The 26,019-nt window shown below is 39.6% G+C and overlaps 1 long non-coding RNA gene across 1 annotated transcript; it reads right to left on the reverse strand.

Moving 5' to 3' along the window:
• Positions 1-285: 285 nt before the first annotated feature.
• On the reverse strand, positions 286-26,019 carry LOC105355866 (uncharacterized). The gene is made up of 4 exons (XR_002874840.2): positions 25,789-26,019; positions 24,720-24,776; positions 24,527-24,583; positions 286-502 (listed from the first exon to the last, which is right to left on the reverse strand). It is a non-coding gene; the product is annotated as an uncharacterized LOC105355866 (long non-coding RNA).

The following is a 26,019-nucleotide window of genomic DNA, read 5'->3' on the forward strand; positions in this document are numbered from 1 at the left end:
ATGTGGTCTTTTAACTCTTTGACGCCAGAGAATTTTCTCCTTAGATCTTCAATACAGTTAAATATCCACTCCAATGAAACTTCTGCTTTCATCATTTTCTTGCAGCATTCTCATGATAGAGGACAAATAAAAAGAAAATTATGATAAAATGATTTTTTTTTGTATTTATAAATTCAAATCACTGGTAATCAGGAGCAGACAAAAAAATTAACGTTTAAAAAAGAGCCTATTTTTGCGATAGCAAATATGCTCCATTCTGATGCATCCACTTCGTGTCCGTCTTCCTTTTTCTCGTTTCAGTTGGCTTCTGGCTCAAAACTGTACGGCTGGATAGCTCCAATATATCTTGCCATTTTTGTTGTTAAGTTGGGGTCTTGAGGGGCTGTAAATTAGCGGGAGAGCGCATAACCAGAGGGATGACGGGAAGTGGTGGCGGGGTTGCTTCATGACAGCTCAGAGGAGAATACCTGATGAGATACTGCGACTCCGCAGAAACAGTGTCCTGGAAAACAACAAAGGTTTTAGGATTTTGGCCATTCCATTAGGAAGGCTTTTGAAATAGCTCAAAAGATCATTGATGCCGTTTTTTTAACCCTTCAGAATTCCAATGGATTCTGAAGGTGACTAAACCAGGTTTGTGCTGAAATGCAACAATTTCCAGTAGGAAAGTGTTTATGCAATCAGCATAAACATTTTACTACTGTAATCGATTCAGCTTCAGAATCCATTGGAATTACATTAATAGTGTAAACGGTTTAAGGGTTACGATTGATTTATTTTCTCCAGTATTAATCTTTAAACAGAGGTGTCTTTTTTAATGCAGAGGATAAAATAGGAGCTTTTAAGTTCTCACTTGTTAAGGTTCTTTTTTTTTTGCTTGTGTTGTGATATCTCCATCTCTTTATGAAAGCAAGTTACAAAAAATAAATAAATAAATAAATAAAATAATTTCTGCGATTGACCACAATTTATATATAGTATCTTAATAAAATGTCTACACACCCTTCACAGCTAAACTGCACATAGCATTTCCATTTGAAAACATTGGGAAACTCCAAACTTTATCTCTCAAATATGATTAATCCAAAAAACAAAACCTTTCCTTTGTGTATAAATCATGCCTTGTAAAGATAACCAGGTGCTGATGTAAAATTTGATATCAAGTTTATTATGCCTGCTAGTGTAAGCAATCCCCCTATGTGTCACATCAATATCTTTAAATATTCTATTGTCTCCCCCCCATGCGCTGAAATTCCAGCTCTGATTTAGTGTTTGCTGCATTTAGTAATCCAGCAGTAGAAATCAATAGCATTTCAGCAGATATAGAGTGTGGCCCTTTCTCTAGATAAACGGAATCATCAGATTTTCATGATGCCACACAAATTCCACTTCAATGGGCTTGACCTGCTTTTTTATTAAGCAGCAGAAGTTTATATCGAAGGTTTGCTTTGGAAACGGGGACAACAGATGCTGGAGAGGATATGCTTTGACCAGGGAAGAGTCATAGTTTACACTTCAGTAAGGGTAAGGGCAGCAGAAACCCCCTCAGGAGACAGATATAGGGACACAGACATGCGTGTCCCTGGCCTTAGGGACTGAATGTCCCTTTACATCTGAAGGACTTTGAAGGTTCTTCCTTTTCGTAGCGCATCCTCCAAGCTACAAGAAAAATGAATTCAGGAATGAAAATACTACCTTCTGTGTTTGTGACTTCATGCTCGGAAAGGCATTTGATTGATTCCAACTAGGTGTTCCAGGAACACAAGTGTTTGATACACAATCCTGGGGTTTAGACTTTGGAGAAGCATCGTCGCTGTAGGGCTGAGATCTTTGTGTGCAAAGATCTGTATCAGCGCCTGCGATCGCGCTGCATTCGTGGAAGGTAATAGAATGTAGCCACCATGATAAGGTCTTAACTAAGCAGCCAATTCAGCTCTTAACAAATCACCAAATGGCTCCTATCACTCTGCTTATCCTTTTGCTGACACTCAGCTCTTTTTTATTTATTTATTTTTATTTTATTTACTACTTGTCAGACCTAAAGCTTCACGGTGGAACCAGAGGGTGAGGGGTTAGGAAGTGTGGATGCCAGAGGTTAGAAATTCGTGGACAGAGTTCGACCTCTTAAAAGAAAAGACTAGATTTAAAGTCTGGACGATTTTAAGATATTACGTAAAATAAATGTTGTGTGTCTTAAAGTCAGTTTCTAAGGGAACATTCAGACTGAAAATATAATTTCGTCCGGAGCAAGTCAGCTTAATTTGGTCAAGATCGAGTCCTGAATATTGAGTTAGGTCTGTATTCAGACTGCCTTTCAACCAGACATTTCTGTTCCACACCAAAGCCTGTAAACAAAAGCATGTGACTAAATATCTCTTCAGTCATTGGCCAATAATTACGGCAAAGCAACTAGAGGCAGAAATTATGGAAGTCCTGCGCTTTGCAATCCTTGTCCGGATGATTCACTGATTCAAACTTATATTTTGCAGACCAGTTTTGAACGTCTGTACCAACGTCACGTACAACAATTTTTATCTGCTGCTTTGGTACGGCGGAGGCACAGCTGCTACTGAGGAGACAGCTAAGAAGGTATGCTGACAAGTGTTCCTGACGTATAGATTGTAGGGAAAATACTGAGACGCAATGTGTATCACGTTAAAAGTTGTTTTAATGCGCTTGCATCTATTCGGTCACATTTCAATGAGTTGCTGTGTTTCATTGTAGCTTTACGTTTGTCTCTGTTCAAATCGCAGTGCTGGAGGCCATATTGGTTCAGTTGTTCTGCTCCAAGCCTATTCAGATTGAGGAAACTCAGAGTGAACCAAAGCTCAGTCCAATTAGAAACAAACCAAAACCACCTTTAAAGATGGGTCAGAAAGTCATTCCAGGTCACGAACCCAAAATTCCCTCAGGCGTATTTAGACTAAAAATTTGTTCTGGACTATCGGTGGAACGTTACTTTAGTTTACGTTAAGCAAACCAAATGTGTCCAGTCTAAATAAACTTTACATTTTGGCATCTTGGAGTGCGCATTTGGTCCTGTTGTGTGGCCTGCATCAGTTTCCTTTTTAGGGCAACTGTGAAAGCTTCCCTGAACTAAACAACTGAATTCTGGTGCACCTGCAAATAAACCCCCAAACGGTTCACATTGATGACTGACACTGCACAAAGTAGTGTGCTTTTGAAGTATCAGAACAACAAAAGAGCACAAATCTAAAAAAATAAAAATGAAAAAATTGCTGGAAAACCTGGGTGATCACAATGTAGTGGGGAGGTCCAGAGACTTCAAAAGACTAGCTTGTAGAGTTTGAGGCAATATCAAATGCTGATGAAACAAATTATTTAAAAAAAAAAGAAAACATCTAGTTCAGCATCTTACTTTAACATCCACTTAAACCCCTGATTGCTGGTTGGTGGTGCATCAAACCAAACCTTTTTTCGGCACTACAGATGTCCTTCAGCAAAAACTGCCACAAGAAAACTTTTTAACTATTTTTTTTCAATTCAACTGGGTCTTTGAAAGAAATATTAAAACATAAATGAGAAGAAAGTCGTAAAGAACTGAATTTAAAGTAAGCTTTGACTGCTTTTGACTTTAGGAACTGAGAAAAGACCAGATCCAGATGACCGGAGAGATCTGGCTGGTACATCCTGGGTCAGGAGGTCAATCATGCATTCTGATTGCAGGCGTCTAATGCAAAGTCCTCAGCAATTTGCTTTACACTGATGAATAATCAAATTGTAAGCCCCAAAACACTATAATAGTCGAAAAGTAGGATGCTACAGTGTTAATCAAGAAAGTAGGTCACGTTGAATGAGAATGCAAATTCGGAATGGTTTCCTTGTATTTTAGTAAACCTAAGTACTCGTGTAATGCACAGTTATAAATGGTTTTTTTTTTTTTTTTGTCAAACTACAAACTGGTAAATCATCTAATTCATTTAAATCAAACTGCAATCATAAAGTTCTTCTGCTCCAGATATCAAGAACAAACTAAGTTAAACATTGTTTGGGAAAGTTGCAGCGGAAGTAAACTGGCTGTGCCTCCTCTTCATCATTCCAGCACGGCGTGCAGAGCAACTCCCCAGGGTTGTGTTTTTAAGTGCACTTGTCACACGGCGTGCTGTCAGAGCATGACGCACTTGTTCATCAAAAATGCAGACGAGGCACTTTGATCACAAACTCCGGGGCCCGGAGAGCCGCTGCGCAGGTGTTCACTGCTCTGACAATGTCACTGCCTCTGTTCCATCTGCTCTTACCACAGCATCCATATGCATGCTGTTTGCAAACTAGCCTCGCATGATCGTAACCGCTTCCCCTCTTCTTTGTACAGGGATAAGGACCACTCTGAAATCAAGAGCACCTTGAGAAACACCACTTGGATAAAGTTCTCTTCACCTCTGGGATATTGCTCAAAAGATGAGCAAAACCTGGGTTGTAACCTTAACAGAAACATCCATAGTTAAACAGATGATTGTTTCAATGATGCCATTCGGAGACAGCACCCAAAAATAGCCCCACAGAGAGTGAATAATGGAGCCACTGCTGGGACGCTGACGGCAAAAACATGGCGGTTTTATTGGTGCACGAGCACATATTCCGATACACAGCTGGAAACTTGACATTCCGCATAAAACCCATTCTGTGAGCAGCCAGAGTGGGTCAATAATTCAGTCTCAATGGGCCATCACCACAGCCTCTCCTGATGCCTCCATCCGTAAGTGCTTTGACTTCAGGCAAAGGGACATCTGCTAGTTTGCAGACAGTAACTTGCTAACTTAGACATTAGCAAGTTTTTTTTTAAGGTGATTTGTGTTTTTTTACTTGATTGTTGTAGGTTGCTCTATGTCATTCATAACCCCTATTGTAACAGTAAAATCTGTCCAACACACACAAGAGGCCTTCAGCTGTTATCCGTTTGCCTAACTGCTGGACAGGACAAGTTAAAAAAAAAAAGAAAAAAAAAAGAAAAAAGACTGTTTCATGTCTTGAGTCCTTGAATTAAAACATCTTTTGTTTTTGTCCTGATTTTTTGGAAAAGAGGACATCTCAAATCCTTTAAGCCAGTGTTTTTCAACCTTTTTTGAGCCACGGCACACTTTAACCTTGACAAAAATCCCGCGGCACACCAGCATCCCAAAAAAAAAAAAAAAAAGCAGAAACTCATAGTCTGTTTTGATCTACCCCCCCCCCCCCCCCCCGGCAATCTGACGTGCATTTTTGTGATAATTGTGGCAGAAAAAGCAGGAAGTTGCAGATGTTTTTCTAAAAGATGTAATAAAAGTTAAGTTACATACAAACTGTATGTTCGTTGTGTTTTCAAGACGCTGTCCCTTTAAGCCAATGCATCATGGGAGATGTAGTGTGAAAACTGCGACAAAACGGCAGAAAGACTCGCGTCTCTGAGCTTCATGGTTTTGTTCACTTGTTCCACGGTCTGATACCGGATTCTGTGGAAAGTTACACAGCTAAAGACGAGCTTTAGCTGGTGTTTTTGTCGGAACTGACTGAGTTATGAGCTAAATTGGAACAAGGAAGTGGAGACTTTAACCACTTCTGATTGGTCAGACTGATGACATGTGATTAAGCCTTCAAGAATGATTGGTGGAGTCGTGGAGATGGTAAAAGCTGCGGGACTTTTCCTTACACAGTTATAGCTGCAGCTATTTCGCGTTACCGTCATTCTTATCAAAATGTCTTTAATAGAATCAAATAAACACAACGAAAAAAGTATTTTATGATCGTTTATATTCCTAACTACTCAGTGTTTTATCAGGACCTGTTTGGATGAACAAAGAGCTGATTTCCTGGAGATGGTTAATGTTTTTAGATCAGTTAATGAGGGCAATTTTCCACGGCACACTTGACCATCTCCCACGGCACACTAGTGTGCCGCGGCACACTGGTTGAAAAACACTGCTTTAAGCTATAATTACTTTCTTTGAGATCTATTTAGAGTTGTTTTTAATTTGATTTTACTTTTTTTGTAACAGAGGCTACAATGATTCAAGATTCATTTAATGCAATTGTCATTAGAACAACAAAATTGCATTTGGAGCAGACAATCACCCTAATCATTTCAAAGCTCAAAAGAAAAAAAAAAAACTCAGATTCACCAAATAAATACCCAAGAAACACATAACCAAAGTGAAGCATTACTACTACTACTACTACAAAAAAAAGAGCCTCCTCTTCAAATCAGCGACTTTCTCATCTGAAACTGACCCCCCCACACACACATAGAACAGGGGTTTGGATAGAGCAATCAGGCCTACTGTCCCTGCAAGCAGCATGCTAAAATAACCCACACTCACAAAATCATTGGGGTTTGGGATTCTAAGAAGAGGTGACACTGGGCGTGAATGGTGAGTTCATCCCCATAAAATCTGGGTAGACAATCTTACGAAAAACTTTAAGTTTGGCAGTGTGTTTGATTAATGCGCGCCTTTCCCCCAGTGAGAAATTTCAGCTACAAGGAAAAGGCCCATTTTGAAAATTGTTTACCGGCATAATCAAAAAAAACCTCCTGCCGCGTTGTTTATTTGCAATTTTTATTACTTTTGACGTTCGAGTTTATGAATCAAGCTGTGAACTCGATCCAGTTGTGGTTCGTGCACATAAAACACACATCTATGGGTCCAGATGAAATGGTGATGCCTCCATCACCTACCAGGCTCCCATTGCGTGATACGGACCCAACAAGTTGTGAGATTGTAATTAGAACACCTAGCTATTAATAAGAAGCAGTTGGAAGCCGGTGGCTGATTATTCATTACCTCTTGTCTACAGACTTGCACAGCTGCCTGAGCAGTGTGTTGCTGTCACAGTCGCCCCATCTGCTTGGTGCTTGTGGTTAAAGTAAGCCAATAAAATAAATAAGGAGAAGAAAAAGGGAAGAAGGCGGATTAGTCAGGAAAAAACCTGAGAATAAAATCAAAGCCTAAATGAAAATGCAATTTACTGATGTTGAAAATCCTCTTGAGATGGACATAAGGCCCTATTATTAAGCTGAAAAAAAACAAGCTGTGGTTTTAAAAAGCAGCACTTTTAACGCCAGCAGATATTTGAATGTCATGGAATGTTGAATCTGAATTTAAAAATAACCGATTCAATTAAAGATAGCTAAAACTACCATCATTTTCTATTTTGAGTGCTGCAGCACTCATTTAATCAGCTTGAGATGAGCTTTTCAGAAATAAATGACTTTTCATTATTAGGTTCTGATTGACTAATTAATTTCTCTGAGATAATTTGACAGCTTCATGTCAACTTTTTGCCAGCAGATTTCTTCATGGGTTGGGTAAACAATATTTTTAACTATTCACTAATATTTAAACTATTTAACTATATGTTTAAATGACTTCTTTTATAAAGAAAACATGAATACAGAAGCTCATCATCTGGAATTTCATCAAATATAACTTTTTCATGTTATGGTTCTGATTTTTATGGTATTTTTGAAAAAAAGAGGGTTCAAAAGGTACAACGTTAACTAGGCCTATTTAAACTGTTTGTGTGAAAGTACATTTTTTTAAACACAATTTAACAACTAAATGTCAAGCGGTTAGTCCAATATTTATTATCATATGGTATAATGAATTCAAACGTTGGACCAACCATCTGGGAGGCATTTCAAATCTTTTAGGCAGGAACAACAAAAGTTGCTACATTTTTAGTTGAAAAGTAGTTCTGTGCGACTGTTTGAGAAAGCTGACGACAAATGTGGATTATCTGAGACAAAAAGAAAGACGAGGTTGGTTTGTAGAAGACAGTAGCTGTGTTTCCATTACACAAAAGGAAAACTATTGAAATTCTAGAAGTGTCGAGAAAACACAATTTCGCAATGACACCGTTTCCCTCAAATCATAAACTCAAACCAACTCATGCAACAAGGCTACGTTCACACTGCAGGCTGAAACAACCCAATTCCGATTTTTTGCCCCTATATCTGATCTTTTCATGACAGTCTGAACGACACAGATCCGATCTTTTCAAATGCGACCCAGGCCACTTGGGTATGTGGTCCTGAATCCGATACGTATCCGATCGTTTGAAATGCGACCTCCATCTGACCGGCCAGGCCACATGTATCCGACCCGTACGTCTTCATTCTACGTTGAAGTTGGCAGGAACGAGAACATAAACGTCAAACATGGCGGACGATGCTGCTGAGACCAGTCAGTGGACGGGAAGCGAGGTCACCGATTTGATTCATATTTGGGGTGACCGCTCTAGTCAGGCCAAACTGAAGGGCTCTGCGCTGGCGCAACCCTGGCCTCTGCCTGTGGCTGGCTTGCCACCTCCTGGTTGCCTGGTCACCTGGGGAGGGGGGGGCGCCTACCACGGCCGGCTGAGGGGCCAGTAGCTCGTGGTGGGCCTTCTTCCCCAGGTTGTGCCCATCCGCCTGCTCCTTTCCCGCTCCCACCCAAACAAATGTTGCACACAAAGCACATAGCGCTCCGGGAACTGGATGGGTGGGACATGCTGGCGAGGCTCACTGGGGGTGTCTCTCTTTGGGGTCGCGTCGGCACCCGCCCTCCATTCCACTTTTACTCGTATATTAGACACCCTGATTCACCTAGGGCCTTGTGGGGATGGTCTGGTGGAGGGTGGTACGGTGAAACATCCGTGCTCATCTTTCACTAGGGGGCTGGCTTGCGGAGACGGGGCGCCAGCTGGGTGGTGGGTGGCTCATGGGTGCCTCGGGGCCCTGCCTTCGTCCTCGGCCAGCGTCTCGTTGGCCCCCATGGCTGCTTCCTGGTATGGCTAAGCGCGCCTATCCTGTTGCCTGGGGCCCCAGACGCCGGGTTTGCCTATGCCTCGCGGAGCTGGGGGGGGGCCCTGTAGGGAGGCCCCCTCTGTACCTGGCTGGGTGGGTCCCGTCGCCGGGGGTGCTCCTGGCCTGAGAGTCTCTCCACCCCCTCCTGGTCTGGCTGTGGAGAATCTGGTTCACCTTATGAACACACGGTTCACTTCGGCAGCGAGCATGTATCTCCACCCCCACTTGCACGTGCACGTGCACAGCGCCACACTGCTCCCTGTCTGCTTCATCCCTCCTCCCAACCCAAAGTGTTTTGATGGACACATATTTTCTGCTCATCTTAGTGTAAAAATTTCACCTTTGGATGTATTATTTGTCTTTTCAGCAAATGTGGTGTAATTGTTACAGCTTAAAATAATCAATTAAAATCAGCGTTTGTATCCCCCACATTCTCCCCCTCTCTCCCTTTTTCTTCTCTTCAACCCCCCTCACATGTTTCCCCTCTCCCTCCCCACACACACACTAAATGTAATAAATAACTAAAAAATAATAAAACAAAAAGGGGTTTATACAAATGTACCCTCTGGCTATCCGAAGATACATAACCTATTTTTGTAATAGTAAAACCTTTCCAACACAAAAGGCCTTCAGGGTTCATCTGTTTGCTCAGTTGTTGGACATAAAGATTAAAAAAAAAAAACACCTCCTCCAAGCGCAAAAACGTTTTTGATAAATGCACTTTTTTTCTAAATTGTCATGTTTCCTGTCATCTTGACTATTATCGCAAATTCAATTTGCTCACTTTTATATTCAATGGAAATGCTGTTACTAACTAATGGGGTTTAAATGGAAGACCCATTGGAAGTAAGGAAGCTGTAGGAAAGGTGTCTTACCCTATATGACAGCTTTTTATACAAATATAAACCCATTGATTAACAAATGTTGCTTTCATTAACCAAATTACTGAATCCTAAGGAACTGCAAGACAGTTGAAACCAGTTACGGGGTGTTTCAAGGACCTAATCAGGACTTTTCCACTGAAAAACAAGGCAACAAGTTATCTTGCTGGCAGAAGCAGAGGGCACTGACACTCAAAACATAAATTTGGTGAAGACAACCATACAAGGTATTAAGGAACACGGGGTTCTTCTTCTCTCCTGTCAGACATTTGCCTAAAGAAACATAAGGAACGCCCCCGGGGATATATCGGTTGTGTGCGTCCCACCGGGCGTCGTCTTTCACGGTGACAATCCAGAACTATCTGTATGACTTTGATCCAACTTATTTCACACACTTCCTCATCAACTAGTATGCAGAGGTTAGCAGGTGCTGTCCCACAATTACTGGAAAAAAAAAGCTGTTTTTTTTTCCGTTTTATTTTTCTTTTCTGTCTTTCTTTACAGTTAACCTATCATAGAAATAAAATGTAAAAACTTTCCCGGTTTGAAAAAATGTGGGAAAAGTGCAGTAAATAAAAGCTTTTTACCTTTCATATAAATTTTTTTTTTCCCTCTACAATGTTAGGCTAGTCAAAAAAAGCTACAATAATGTGGGAAAGTGATTTGTCATGTCTTGGAGAAATTCTGGGCTAAATCACCAAAACCAGGTAGACAAACCTGCAGGCAGAAACGTGTATCAAGAGCAACAAAAAAGGAGAAGATACAAAAGGAAACTTGAAAAAGGAGAGTGCAGAGGTTATCCGTGTATTGGAAGGCTCTGTTTACAACGCTGGCTTCATCCGCGGCTCTGCCAGCTGAAAGCTTCCTGGCTGCGTGGGAGCGGGTGACAGTTCGGGCGTGAACTGGCAGCCAGGTGTGTTAAGGAGAAATGAAATAACAGAGCAGGGAAACAAAAATAAAACAACTTTAAGGTGTTTGTGAAACCGCTGTGACCTCTGGCTTAGATCAGTCATTAGACAAAATGTGGAGATGCAACCAGTTTGCAAATAGTTTAGTGGGTTTTGCCACGGTATTGCCTTCCAAACATTTGCACTAGAGTCGTCAACTTTGCCTTTTTTTTTTTAAACTATAGAGTAATATTTGTGTCTGTTAAATGATTTTCTAAAGTGCAATCAAAATCAAGAGTTTTGATATTGAAGCTTTCTAAACTATATCTTCCAAATATTTAAAATTCACATTATTGAAATATGTCAAAACATTTTTAATATTTTAAATTGGAACATTTCAAACAATTCTGAATAATAGGTTTTGTTCAAAATATAATTCAAACCAAAGTATTTCATAATTTTTCACAGTATATAAAAAGTATTTTAAATTATTATTTAAAATCTTGAAATCTCAAATCTTGCAGTCGATCTTTTTCTTTTTTTCTTTTTTTGTCTTTATCTCTGAGCTTAGCATTACAAAGGTGCCACCAAACCAGCTAATCACAGACAAGAGGATTCATGCTGATTGGTCTGGACTTTTTACCAATTATGTTCAAAATTTCCTTTGGAAACACTTTAAGAACTTGTATTTTGAAATATTTCAACTGAACAAAGCTGAATGTTTTCATTAACTCATATGAAGATAATATCCTTGTTGATGACCCATTTAAATAAATAGGGCAACACCTTAAAACCCAGGAAAAGTCTAAGGCAACATTCATGGGTGTTCAAGTGGCTACCTCCAACGATAAGTCTATAAACTAGTGTAAATATGCATTTTGGGCCTCAAATCTCGCACATAGCTACGCAAGTTTCTATGACCGTTTACTGCTCCAATTCTGTCATGTATTGGAATAGAGCTGCGAAAGAAAAAGCCTGGAGCAAGATTTGCACCATTTAGACATTTCACACTAAGACTCTTCCATCTGTGGGTGCCGGACATGCGTTAATAAAGAGTAGAAAAGGAAAAATCTGTCCTTCACTGCTTAAGGGCTAAAGCCCTGCTCTAGAATGCACGTTTAGTTTCTTTGATGTTTTCGTTGCTTTATATCAACTTCTATAAATAAAAAAAAATGTTTGAAAAGACTAAAAATATTTAGATCACATAAACGCACAAGGGAGTTGTGACCAAACCAAGGCCAGAACCAGGAATAAGTGCTTGGTTGGAGGGCTAAAACTAATCTAAGTTTCTACTGTTCTAAAACGGTGATGTCTCATATGAACTCCAAGCAAAACACACCAATGATTACCAGCAACATGTTGCACTTTGTCAAACTAAACTCTTCATTAATCTTTACGCCCCACTACAGCGCCGTCTTTTCCGCTCCCGCACTCTCCCCGTCACGGTTCACAGATTAGCAAAATTGCTCCGAAAAAATTAACGACGCACCATTAAACGTTTAAGGTAACACAATTAAACATCATGTTATCATCCCCAGCTGAATCTAAGGTGCTGCTTTCCACTCCTGCTGCTCTAAAACACGGAGGGATTTCTTAATTGAGGCCATTTCAACGAGGGTTAATGACATTTAATGGACGAGTGTGTGCTGCAAATAAGACGTAAATAATCCACTATGAAGTTGCTTCGTCATTTTTGTGTTAGTCGAATGCAAATTCTGAGCATAAATGAAATGCTAAACGTATTTGATTGCCTGCTGACAGCTTTTCGCTCACACCGTTCACTGCCTCTGCTTTTCTGCCATTGTCAGATGGTATTTCATCTGCCTCTGACTCGCTGTCAAGAGCTGCAGGCTTTGCTGGTTGAAGTGGGATTTGGGGAATAACTGTTTCTCCAGATTAGGAATGAAGATGAGGATGACTAGTGACTGAGAAAACAGACTTTTGGGAGAGCTTACTTACTTGACGGCGTCAAGGTCAAGCAGTGGGTGAGGAAAGAAGTAGTAGGTGTGAGCTCATCCTCACATGCTGGATGTGGAACAACCTCTCTTTTGTGTTTACGAAAAATGGCTGGGTTTATTGCCAGAGACGAGGCCTTTTTCAAGAATAACCTGAGCTGCAACATTTTCGAACAACTGACTTCATTAAAAGATATCCTAAAGACTGAAACGTTTCAATAAAAGCCCCACTTACTGCTTTTTTTATTTTGCACCCCCACACACACATTTCTGGAGGGAATTGAATAATAGCTCAACGGCACAAAAAGACTACTTTAATCTGGCGGACCTGCTTAGAGGACGGGCACACGTACGCGCTGGAAGATTGGCCGCTGTATCCTCTCGGTTTACACAACTGCATTGATGTGTCTAAGCTCCTCTCTGCTTATCGCTGCGAGCCACACCTTACTGCCAGGGCCACCTCAAAGAAAATTAAATGCAGGCTCATCCTGTTTTGACACAGAGAACATTTTTGGAGGTTTTATTGCTGCGTAGATATAGTTGAGTAGGTTTTTTTTGTTTGTTTTTTTAGAGATCTGACCAAAAGTGTTTTACGTGCTTTGTGTTGTTTTCAGTCAGAACGGCTTTAAATGCCTTTCCCACCTTGATGCTTTTGGTGCCTGTTCAACAAGAAAAAACAACAACCTTTAATGTGGCTTCAGTGACATTTCACATACCTGGGATGGTAACATGTAATGTCTATGTTTGATCCCCATCATCTGGGGGGGATAATGTCCAATAACAGCAGCACTCAGTATCTGTATTGTAGTTCAACCCCTCAATGCAAAGTCTGATGCTTGGGATGCTTTATTTGACCCCAACTGCATCTCCTCTGGCGTTCTAAACAGGAAGTACCCCCTTGCTCCAAGAAGCCCCAAAATCCAACAGACTTCCATTGAGAAATAAACTGTTACTCACTCTTGCTCTGCTGTCAGTTTCTTGCCAATACAAAGTTATTTTTCATAATGTATTTTCTATAGCACAAGTTATTCAAGTTATAAACTGGCCAATCAGATGCCTCAAAAGTAGGTGGAGCATTGAACATTTTGTGGCTGCGACCTTCCAACAGGCTCACTCTGATTGGCAAGAGTAGTTGTAACAGAAACAATGACTCAGACCAATTTGGACCAATCACTGCTTGTGGACGTCGTCCGGCTCCAACATGGTATTACAATAAACGACAACTGAATTGACTATTTCTTTGGAGCCAAAAGCAAGTCATTTTCTATGAGAGACACATGACAGTTCTCATATACAGTGAATTGTTTAAATAAGGCAGATGATTTCTGTTGTGGAATTTGAACCAACCTGGAAAAATTAAATGATAGTTCTTATTCTCTGTTGGCTCCATATACCAAAGTCCAACTTTACAGCTAAAATTAAAGCCAATAACATGAATTTCTGAAGCTTTTTTAAAATTCTGGTAATTGTTTACCACAACTTGGGGGAGGGAGCTCAAGTACGTGAATTTTAAGCAGCTTTACATTTGATTGGTAGATTGGGGAGTCAGTCGGTGGATCCATTAAAAAACAAAATCCTACTTTTGTTTCACCTAATTGCCATTTTTAAAAAGGGTTGGATTGAAGGGGTTAAACCACCAAATGGTTCCTGAGTGCAGCTGTGTCTACAGCTCATCGCTCCCCCAGGGGATGGGTCAAATGCAGAGAACAAATTTCATACACTAGGTGTGCGAAAACTAATGGGATCTCAAATGGGATTTTGAACAACTTTAAATTACTTTTAGACAGAAACAAACAGAAAGAGAATGGGTCATTTGGGCTGCAGTGCTGAAAGAATCATGTAAAATACTTTTGTTCTGTAAAACCATCAGAAACTTTAGCTTCTATAACACTGGACAAATTTTCACTTTTGACATCAAAATTAAAAAAAAAAATTTTTTTCTCTAATTTGTTTGTTCAAAGTTGGTTGGGAAAGAATTATTCCTGACAAACCAAGAACAAATCGTTCCCCTTAACTCTCTGAACTCTGCTACACTCCACATATTAATTATTCTGTAGGCGTCACTAATTATTAAATGTCCATATGAGCATTGTGTCCAACCGATTTAATATGCAACAATTACCTGTGAACGCCGCAGCCTCATAATCATCTCTTTGTTCATGTTTATTTTGATTTTACACATCACACAAAAGCTGCAATTACAAACCCCTTTATGTTCTGTCTAGCAGCTCTGTTCAAAGGACACCGCCACACAAATTTGACCCAACGATTTACCACACCCAGATCTATCTTCACTGTACCTGGGTCGGGAGAGATGATCCCTGAGGTAACTTTTTTTTCCTCCTTTTGACAGTTTGATGATGCAACTGCCTTGAAAATGGATGCAATATCATAATTTTAATTTGAAAGTGTAGGCAGTGAGGAAGAAGGGTGTCAGGCTCTTCCAAAACATGGACCGGTGCGTTAATGACAAAGTTTGGGGCACATTGTTGTAGCGGTTCTGTTGTTTGGGGGAAATGACAATGACTGGGACCTGGACGATAGAGTTTGTGAAAAAAAGAAATGCATTTGATGCTAGCTTTAAAATTTCTGTAAAAAATAAAAATTTCCCCTGTGAACATCAAAAGTTGATCTTTCCCAGAAAAACTTTTCAGATTCACGTGGAAACTTTTTAGATTGAGTTCAAAAACGTGTAGCTTTGTAGGTTTTGATTAGTAAAAGTTTCAAATGTAAAATTTGAAGTGACCATGTTTTCTGCACTACATTGCAAACTTGACAGCCTTCTTATTTTATTTTTAATAGACAGTATGCATTTTAATCTATGTGCCTTATTAGCCTATTGGCTATAATGATTTAAAATATTCTGAATAAGTCCTGGACCTATCAGAAAATCTTTCTTACTGCATTCTTGAGCAAATTTTGCAGATTTTGCTCCCCCACATACTCAAAAACCTCACAAAAAATGACCCCCCCAAAGAACTGATGATCTCAAAGCAGGCAAAACAGTCAAAACAATTATTTAAAAAGAGATGTTTAAATTTGCTCAAGCAGACCTAAAACACAAGTGTGTTTTCCTTTTGCTCCCACATTTACCAGAATATTGTGAAAATGTAATAGATGAGTTCCTGACTCTAGCTGATCAAAATTACATCACATAAGATATGATTATATTTACAACTGTGGGCATAGTTAACAAAAAACTTCCATTGCCAAGGAAATTTAAAAGCTTACTTTTGCAGAGTCTTCTAAAAACTAAATAAACCTGTCCAATCATCCCCAAAACGACGAAAAAAATAAATTGTTGCTATGGAGATAAAATTCGAGAAAAGCTTAATTTTGGAAAAAGTTTTTTTTTTCCCCCATCAATTTCTCTTGTGCTACTCTCACTTGGGTTACCAGAGGAGGAGATTAAAGCATGTGTAGCAGTCAGTAAGTGGGGCCGGGTCAAGGGGGGGGGGGGGGGTACCGCCTCCGGGCCATACAACGCCTCTCACAGTGACAGGATTTGGGCAGTGCGGCACGTCCAGTTAAAACATCTCAACTCTTGTGAGGACACACATCGCATCAACCCATCAGGGACTCAGATTTTGGAATGTGACATGTTCAATGACGTGATCAGGAAGTGAAGTCCTAACCCAACATGGGGAGAAGCTGATCATTCTCCCTCTTAACTTTATGTTAGTCTCTGAATGACCTCATGAACGCAAACACAGAGAAATGGTTACCAATGTTTTTGTTGAGCTCTTAAAAAAATAAATACATCCGATCTCTCAACATCAGTATTTTCAGTTCATAGTAAATGAGATACACAGACACCGCACCATGTAGTGATCCATCTGAAAAGATTTGGCGGTAGCTCCTTCCAATTGCGTTTGGGGCGCCAAGTTCATGAACACATTTTTGGACAGGTGTCGAGCCGTGAATTCATCCCAACTCCAAATAGTACTTTCAAAGGCAGGGTCAAAACCGCAGAGCAGACCCACCAAGGCTGGAAACTGAACAGTACTGGAAAAGTATATGGTAGAAAGAGGCAGCACATAACAGCAATGCTCAGTAGCTGGTCTCTCTGAAAAAGAAAAATAGCAACCTCCCTGAACAGAATCAACCATCATCGTGGCAGACATTCAAAAAAAGAGTTTCAGCTATAAAAAACTGGACAGCACCAGCAAGGGCGAATGATCCTGATCCAGAAGGATCCCTCAAAGGGTGCAGTACTATCAAACTATTGGAGAATAACCTATCTCTCCACAAAATGGAAGCTCATGTCAGGCATTTTCTGTCAGGCATCATGTCACCGTGAATTTGCAACATAGAGTTCCTGATTCACACCACCACGATCCACAGTACTTACAATGGGATGTCATTCAGGATCGAGAAATGTAGACAGATGGTGACATAGAGAGATAAGGTAGTCCATACAGGAGGGGTCTCACTCCCAGAAGGAACAATTGCAGACTTTAATGGTTAAAAGTACTTTGGAATTCCACAGGCAAATGGGAACAGGCAACAAGGAAAGCTGCAACAGCTAAATACCTAAATATCGCGGCTGGGTACCTCAGTTGGTAAGGTGAAAGGCTGCCACGCAGGAATCCAGGTTTCGATTCCCAGAGGGGAATGAACAATGGTACTGGGGGCAATAACCACATCAATGGCAACCAATTAACATCACCCACTGAGGGTCCTTGGGCAAGACTCTTAACACTACTGACTCCCGAGCGCGGTTCAGCTGCAGCACACCGCTCCCCCAGGGGATGGGTCAAATGTGGAGAAGAACTTCCCCATTGTGGGATAAATAAAGTATAAATTATTATTATTATTATTATTATTATTACCTCCAACGAGTAAGGCAAGTCCTGAGAAGCCAGCTCAATGGCAAGAACAAGACCTGGGCAAAAAACAGATCCAGACCATTGATATTAAGACATGAAAACTCCTCACCATGCATGGAGGGTTCCATCCCAGATCCAGCACCCTGAGACTGTATGCTAGCCACAAGAAAAGAGGTCAAGGACAAGCCACTATCCAGGATGAAACAGCCAAGATACATGAATACATTAAGCTCAAGGTTCCAACTGACAGTGTGCTCAGTGAATGTCTCAGGCATGGAGATTAAGGTATTCAGTGCTGAAGGACAGATACTCATGGGATGACAAACCCCTTCAGTGCTGTATGAGATGCAGCACTGAATCATAACGGGGTACCACCAGACCATAACTGAAGTCGCTAATATCAAGAAGTCCTACCAATGGCTAAAAAGGGCTTGCCTAAAGGACAGCACTGAAGCACTGATCCTGACAGCTCAGGAACAAGCCCTGAGCACCAGAGCCATAGAGGCTCAGATCTAGCACACCAGACAAGACCCAAGGTGTAGGCTGTGCAAAGAGGCGCCTCAAACAATCCAGCACATGACTGCAGGATGCAAGATGCTGGCAGGGAAAGCATACATGGAACGCCACAATCAAGTGGATGGAATAATATACAGGAACATGTGTGCAGAATTTGAACTGAAACACCTGAGAAAGTGGTAGAGAATAAGAGAGCAAAGATTCAGACTTCTAGATCTAGACTGACAGGATGGTAATGGCAAACCAACCAGACATTGTAATGGTTGATCAAGAACAGATGATATGGCAGTACTAGTACCATCATAAATAAATTTGAATTTAAATTTGAATTTGAAAATAGATTATTTGTTGACTCACAGTGCGGAAAATACATTAGTATTTTGATAGACATGATTGGCATCAAGAGAAAAGACAAGCTGAAAATGAGAAAATGGTTTTAAAAAAGCCTATTGGAGAATTTGAAATGAAAAAAAAAGGCTAAAGTTACTTTTATTTTATACAAATGTTCTAAATCATTTTTTATTTAAAAAAAAAAGAAAAGGGAAAACATTTCTGTAACGACCTCCTTTAGGTTGAACTGTACTGTAGAAGAAAGGCAGACTGAGGTCAACAGGACCTGATTCGGTCCTGAAAGCACAACAACAATCAGAGGGGTCAAGAGGGGTTAAGATCAGAGGGGACGGTGAGGTAACTTTAACAAGCTAAAGGGCCAGAGAGGAAGCATTTTAAGGGGAATTCGTCTGTAGCAGAGATGGGAAATGACGCAAGGGCGAGAAGTTGATGGAAAGACCTTCTTGAAAAGTGAATGACTCTTCTGACTGAGGTCTATAGGGGCATTTTGCTGCTTGAAAGCATGAGGAGACATCAGGGTTAAAACATCTTGGCCCGAAAAGAACTACTCAGCGCACAAAAAGAGGGCTAAGGGTCTATTAGAGCCAGAGGCACGATGTCCTGGTTAACTGCTTTGGCCATATTTCATGTTACTTGATTGGACTGTAGAAAACAAATCTGTTTTTGAATGGTACTGAGATCATGAAGCAGTAATAGATGAAAACAAAATAAACTGCCATTTGAAAAATAGAAAAGAAAATATCCCAGAGATATGAATCAATCTGTTAAGGTGAGATGAAGTTCATTCAAGGAGCTGCTGAGGTAAAACAGAGGTAAGTTCGTCAGGATCAATACCAAACACTGGGTTTGTTTGGATTTGTTTCTAAATAGTTCAAGAGAAAGAACAGTTATGTGGATAACAAGTCGATGATTTTAGACGTAGATACACACATTTATCAGCAACTGCAAAGGCAAAAAAACAATTTTACAAAAGTGTAATATTACATTTATGTTTAAAGCAAAATTAATTCATTTCTACTCTGTTGTAACTGAAATCTAAACGGGTTAGTTTGGATAAACTAAGTTTTTTAAGATCAAAATGTTCCTATGACTATTTATATCCATTGGCTCTTTAACTTGTTCTTTTAGCATTTTTTCTCACACAGAAAAAAAAAAATAAGTTGAGTATTTCTTTATTCAAATTGTGAAACAGAAACAGACAAAACATTTTTGAAAAATTTTGGGTTCGTGCCTAAGCTGCCTAAGCTCTCAGTAACGGGCATGGGAAGGGGGGCGGGGTTGTTCCATGCCAACAGTCCTGCTCATAACTCAGAGATGAATTTCGAATGAACTTCTGCCGTTCTGGAGAAACAAGAAAATAACTTTTTTTTGTCTCAAATATAATTTTTTTCAAAATTTAACAGGAAGAGAACTCGAAACACAAAAGCAAAGAAACTAAAACCGTGACTATTGAACTTTTGTCTTTTTGCGTTTGGTGTACTGAACATTTTTCTCTTATCGCTCCATGGAACCAATATTTAAAATTTATTAGTTTGTTTTTTTTATGTGTGTTGTCAAAGAAACACACATGGCAACATACATTTGCCATATATTTCCAGATTTTGCCCCAAGAACCTTTCGATTGAAGGTCATTTTTTTGATGTTTCAAAAATGCATGTCTTACGGTGATAACCTTGGGATGAAAACATGCCATTCAATATTAAGGGGAAAAATTCTAAATTTAGATCCATTTTATCTGCCAAATGAGAAAAAAAAAACAAAAAAAATCAAAAACCTAAAGCTATTTTATCCATACCTCTTATTTTTTTGCCCATGTATAGCTTTTGCACTGAAATAATTCTGTACTAATTTTGCACTTAACTAGAAACACGCATTCCCATCGGCTTTGCCCGGAGACAAACTTTCATGCGCTTCCGTTTTGATTGATAGGAACTCTTTTAAAGCGGCGCACCTGCAGCGGAGACGGCAACATTCCCACAATCAAAGAATTCGAGTTTTCAAAGAACAAAAATAAGATGGCCTCTCACGGGGAATTTGTGGCAAGTTTAGCCTACCTTTCACACGGTATTGCTTAGCTTCGGCTCAGAGTAATTACATATTGTTAAGCAATCCCCCGTGGCACACGGGAACACTGGAGAGCAGGAGGAATGTGTGCTCTTGAAGTATCATATTCCTCAGAGAAGCACTCTATTTTTTTCCTCCCCTCCATGTTTTATTACTTATTTATTTATTTTTCTTCCTCCCAGAGCGGTCTGACTTCAAAGGAGTCAAACATTCCTCGAGTATCCAGGTTTCTATGTCTAATTAAGGATTCAAGAGGCGCTTCTTGCAACTGTGTGTTTTGGTAAACAATCAATATTTCCCTGCTAGGAATAGGCGCTTCAGAACCTAATATGATGGGAGTCAAAAATCAAAACAGTCATCAGCCAACTCAAATATATTGCAGTGGAGCTAAACTTATGCATAGCCACTTAACACTGTAATAAGTGGTGTGATTACCAAAGTTCTGTGGTAATGAATGCATCATTTTTATTTCTTATTTTACACTAAGGGAAAGTATCCAATAGCAATCGCCAAAAGAACATGCAGAGGCGAAAATCTGTTGATTGGTTAACATGAAAGACAAACTTGTGATTCAACTCCTACCATAGAGGAGCCGGTTATCAAAATTATTGTGTATTTTGTGGTAGCGACACCAAATTTACCATGGATGTACTTTAGGATACCCACTTTCAAAAAAGCATGTTAGTCATAAAAAAAAAAAAAAAAAATCCAAGATTCACTTGCTTGCTACGCTGGCAGACAGGGATGCGCTCTGTGATGGGAAGGGCTGCCTGCTCGGGCCTCCTGAACTTTGTGAAGTTTTTCTTATTTTCATAGACGATAATAAAAAAGGTTTTATTTTAGTTTTTTGTGTTCCCCTCTTGGGTTAATGCGAGACAGTGAGCCTTCAACTGGGTCACAGAGTACAGAAACACAGCGGATGGGACATCCACTCAGACAGCTCTTGGAGCGGGAGTCAAGCTCCCGGTACCGGGAGAATCTGAATGATCACATGAATCCAGACATGGAGAAGTGATTACCGATGTTTTTGTAGAACTATTCATAAAAATCAAAACTGATCTCTCAAAATCATCAATGTCTTTCATGCATTGTAAACGACATAAACACAGACACCACCTCCATGTAGCGATCAGGCTAAAAACATTGGCTAGTAGCTCTACCCACACGCAGCTGCAACGTCAAGCTCAGAAACACGTCTTTTGACAGGTGGCGAGCAGCGAAAGAAGGGGCAGCCAACACGAATTGGATGCGCAAAAAATGTTCAGTGTGAACACAGGATTAGGCAATGCCAGTTTAAGCAACCGCTTTCAATGAAGTCTACGTAAATGTGCGTTTCCGGTTTCCACGGTCAAAACATTTTAGTCGTTTCTACAACAGTTTTTAGTCTCTACAAAAAAAAAAAAAAAAAAAAAATTCATCACATTGACAGTCAAACCAGGTCGAACTTTGGCCAGTCAGGGACTTGAATTTGAAATAAATGTTAGGATGATGCCCCTTTTGACACAGAAGTATGAACTGTTTGAAAATTGGACATGGAGGAGTTAATAACTGCAGTTTGTGCCCAGCTGGAATTCTGACACCAAATCTTCTATACATCCGAATAGTGTTGTGGAGAAAAAAAATAAAAACACGATATTTGCACCGCTTCAACGTTTTTCACCAAATCTATTCCAACTGTAGGTGGTGTACATGGGATCAGGTATCAGGTAGCAACAGTCCAGTGTGAATACCATGTGCTTAATGAAAACGTTTCTCCGTGAAAGGTCAAAGAGCGCGTCTTATTAAGGTGTTGCTGGTAACATTTCTAACATTAAAGAGTGAAAGGTGAAGTGAGGGGGTAGAGCCACTGACAAATAAATTACAGTAACTGTGTTTCCATTGACTATAAAATTGTGCAAATTGCATTGGTGATACATTTGCCTAACCGCAAACACGACAATTTAGTTTTTGCCCTTGTAGGAGGTGGTTTTTGAGGCGTATCAAAATTTACATTTTGCCAAACGGCAACAGAAACACTAGTTTAGACCAACAACTGGATGGCGATGCGCTTCTTGATAGGAACTGGCTGTCTTGGGCACTGCACAGCAGGCGCCATAAGAGGTCCCACAGCATCACACAGTTTAGTAAAAGTTGAGCGTGTCATGTGGAATTGTTGGATCCACAGCTCTTCTGTAAAATCACCAACCACCATTTCCCAAAATGCTTTCATCCGTGGCCAATCCAACATGTAAGAAGCTTTTCGCTCCATGGCCTGAATAAGACGCTGACATCTTCTTTGATAGGTGATGAGCGCCAGTGCCGTGGCAGAAATTTGAATGTATCTGCTGTAAATCAAAGAATTGTTCACGTGTCGCAATATGTTACTTATCGTGTGAGTTGCTTTAGGTTTATTCGCATAGTTATAATTTGATGGAATCAGTGCAATAGTGGGGCGACAGTGGCTCAGGTGGTTGAGCGGGTCGTCCAATGATCGAAGGATTGGCGGTTTGATCCCCGCTCCCACCAGCCAAAAAAAATGTCGTAGTGTCCTTGGGCAAGACACTTCACCCTCCTTGCCTCCAGTGTGGCTCCACTGGTGTGTGCATTTGCATGAATGATCCCGGTGATGGTCAGAGGGGCCGTAGGCGCGAACTGGCAGCCACGCCTCTGTCAGTCTGCCCCAGGGCAGCTGTGGCTACAACCATAGCTTACCATCACCAAGTATGAATGAGGAGTGAATGAATAATGGACACAATGTAAGCGCTTTGGGTGTCTTGAAAAGCGCAGATAAATCCAATCCATTATTATTATTATTATTATTATTATTATTATTATTATTATTATTATTATTATTATTATTATTATTATTATTATTAATAGTGAAATTGTCTTTTTTTTATTCTTCGACATTTCTAGAATTACGATAAAGTTTTTGGGCATACATGTATTAGAAACACAGCTGGTCATAGCTAGCAGGACTAGCTGTGTCAGCCTTCTATTTAATTACTGTTCAGACCCAATTATAACCAAATTTCTCTCATTTTAAATGAGACTTATGGCATGATTTTGACTAGCAAAAAAAAAAAAAATTAAGCAGATTTATCACATGGTCTGTCATTTGTGCAACACTTTAGTATTTTCTGTGCAGAGTAGCTGGAAAAACAGTAATCGTTTGTTGTGGCGTCTTGGAATCTCTTTGGACAATTTAAAAAAGGTTTGTATTTCTCAGAATGAGCTGAACCAGAACGCACTTAATCCGCTTTCTTTAATTAAATGTACAGTTTAATGACAATAATTTTCATATTAAAATAAAAATGGAAATCTTTGCAAATAGACAAAATTTAGTATTAAGCTGATTTTTTTAAATTCCAAATATAAAACAGATAATGTTAGAAAACTGGTTATCCTTCAATCCAGATTATTTCAGTTTTCAGCAGGAACACACCCCTGGTTGCAGGTACAGCTCTGATGCATTTTGCAGAATTGTTTTGTAAATTTGATATATTTCCTGGAGTCAAACCCAGATTTTATCATGTTGACTTTGATTACATTTACGCCTTGTTTTTATGACACCATCACAAAATAGAAAACATCCAATAGCTCGTTTGCATTTCCAGATGCCACTTTCAAATTCTGGCGAGTACTTTGAGCAAAGTTCTTCAACTTTAGAAAGCCTCAGAAGTTAAGGGAAAAACAGTTTTTTCTTAATTGCCAGAGTGGAGTAAAACTGAATTTGGTCCGTTTGATCAAGGCCCGTGACTCAGTCATTTCACAAAACTTGGTAATTACTCACCAAACTCAGTGGCTCGTTCCTTTCTAGAAGTTTCTCTCATCAGACATCAAAGAATGACAAGAAAAATCAACTTTAAGGAGAGATGAAATGGTTTAGAGGTTTCTCTGATGGGCGGCCTTCAGACCTCATCGCAGCCTGTGGTCAGGTCTGGACGACCGAAGCATCAAACTCTTCATTTACATAAACTCAAAGGATGTTAATTCATCTCACGGTAGTTAAAACTGGACTTAGTTGAGTTTGGTTTTTAAAGGACACTTGATTACAAAAACTTTCCAATATTGGAGGTCGATAGAATCGGTTGTTTTTTAAAAGCTCTTAGATAAAGTAACATTGAAAGGAGTACTTGAAAAAAGGCATGAAGTTATTGCAAAATTCAAAGGTATACATCCACTGACAGATTTTTGACAGATTTAATGGTCAGTGTGACCTGCTGTTGACTGCAGACTCAGAAAATAAAAAAAAATTCTGACAAGTCAAACACCTTTGACTTACAGCAGGATGAAGTCTTTCCCTTCAGCCGGTCTCTGACTGCAGACGCCTTCAACAACTCTGCCAAGAATCATTTAGACAAGACATAGCTGTATACTGGTATTGACACGTTCAATTAAATATGACTTGTTTCATAAAAAATATCAATTGAGTTGGCTGCATGGAGCAGAAGAGAGATAAATCTCTGATCGTATACCTGCCAGAACAGCTGGAGGTTCACATCTGTGTTTTTTCGGTAACGGCCTTTAGAGTCCTGTACATGGAGAAATGAATCCATAAATGCATTTTTAATCAACTGGCCAAACAAAAAAAATGACGAAAAACTGACCAATAATATGACAGTTGTGACGTCAAAGAATTTCAAAGCACGTCGTCTGCCACACCACGAATTTCAGAATTGGGCTTTGAAATTCATGAAATGTCTGCTAAATTTTCACCATAAACAGGCCGTAAACTGTCAAAGGCAAATCAGTTGCAATTGACGCAATTTTTATTACATGATGTATTTGATAATAACAAAACTTAAACTGTGCAACCGTGTTTGTAGGTAACATCTGTTCTAGAATTAGCTTTTCTCTGAGTTGTTAGTTGTTTAGCTAGATGTTACTGTTGACCAAGAGGAAAAACTTATTCATGTAAATAAGTAAATAATAAAAATTAGCTTTTCCTATCATATGTGTAACAGGATTGCATTGAATAGAGGGAGACATTCAATCTAGGCTAATTCTGTTGTAAAAATATGAAATAGAATGGAGATACATTTGCTCAACGCCTCTGAAAACGGTTCTATGATTAGTCAAGGATATCTTGTGATTCCCTGTTATATTATTCTTCTAAAATAACAAAAGGTTTTGGTAAAAGGTTGTGTGCATATTGTTGGACACATGTTCTAAACTTAAATGTTCTTAACTATCACCAGGGATTTTGATCGAATTTCTTTTTTTTAAATGAATCCTAGTCCAATTAAACACTTTGCAATACATAAAAACTCTGCTTGACAACATTCTTGCTCCATGATAATTCCCTACCATATATTTATTACATTAATAAGTCAACAAGTTCCATATGAGAAAGGATCAGTTCATTTTACTAAATGATTAAAATAAAAACTACTCTTCATTTTTATGACACACGAGAGCTTGAGGAGTATATTAAATGCTGACTGAATTCAAATATTCCCCCAAAAAAAGAGGTAGCTTGGAAGCAGAAACCATCCAACAATCTAAGGAAGGTGTAAAAAAAAAAGGAACAGAGCAAAAACTTACAAGAAAAAACCAGATGGAGGCGAAACTGTTGAAATCCAAGCATGAAACAGGAAAACTTCTTTAAATGGCTGGAATGACTGGCAGATTGAGGGAACTAGCAGCAGTTAGTCAAAGCAGCCGTCCATACTGCATGTGGCAGCGAGCAGGTGAGACTGATGGGGCTTGATTACAGGAAGCAGAACCAACAGGATCAGAATCTGACTCAGCAAAACCTAACAACAGGATCAAACC

The sequence above is a fragment of the Oryzias latipes genome, chromosome 2 (genome assembly GCF_053564925.1).
Source record: "Oryzias latipes strain Hd-rR chromosome 2, Olatipes_Hd-rR_3.1".
NCBI lineage: Eukaryota > Metazoa > Chordata > Actinopteri > Beloniformes > Adrianichthyidae > Oryzias > Oryzias latipes.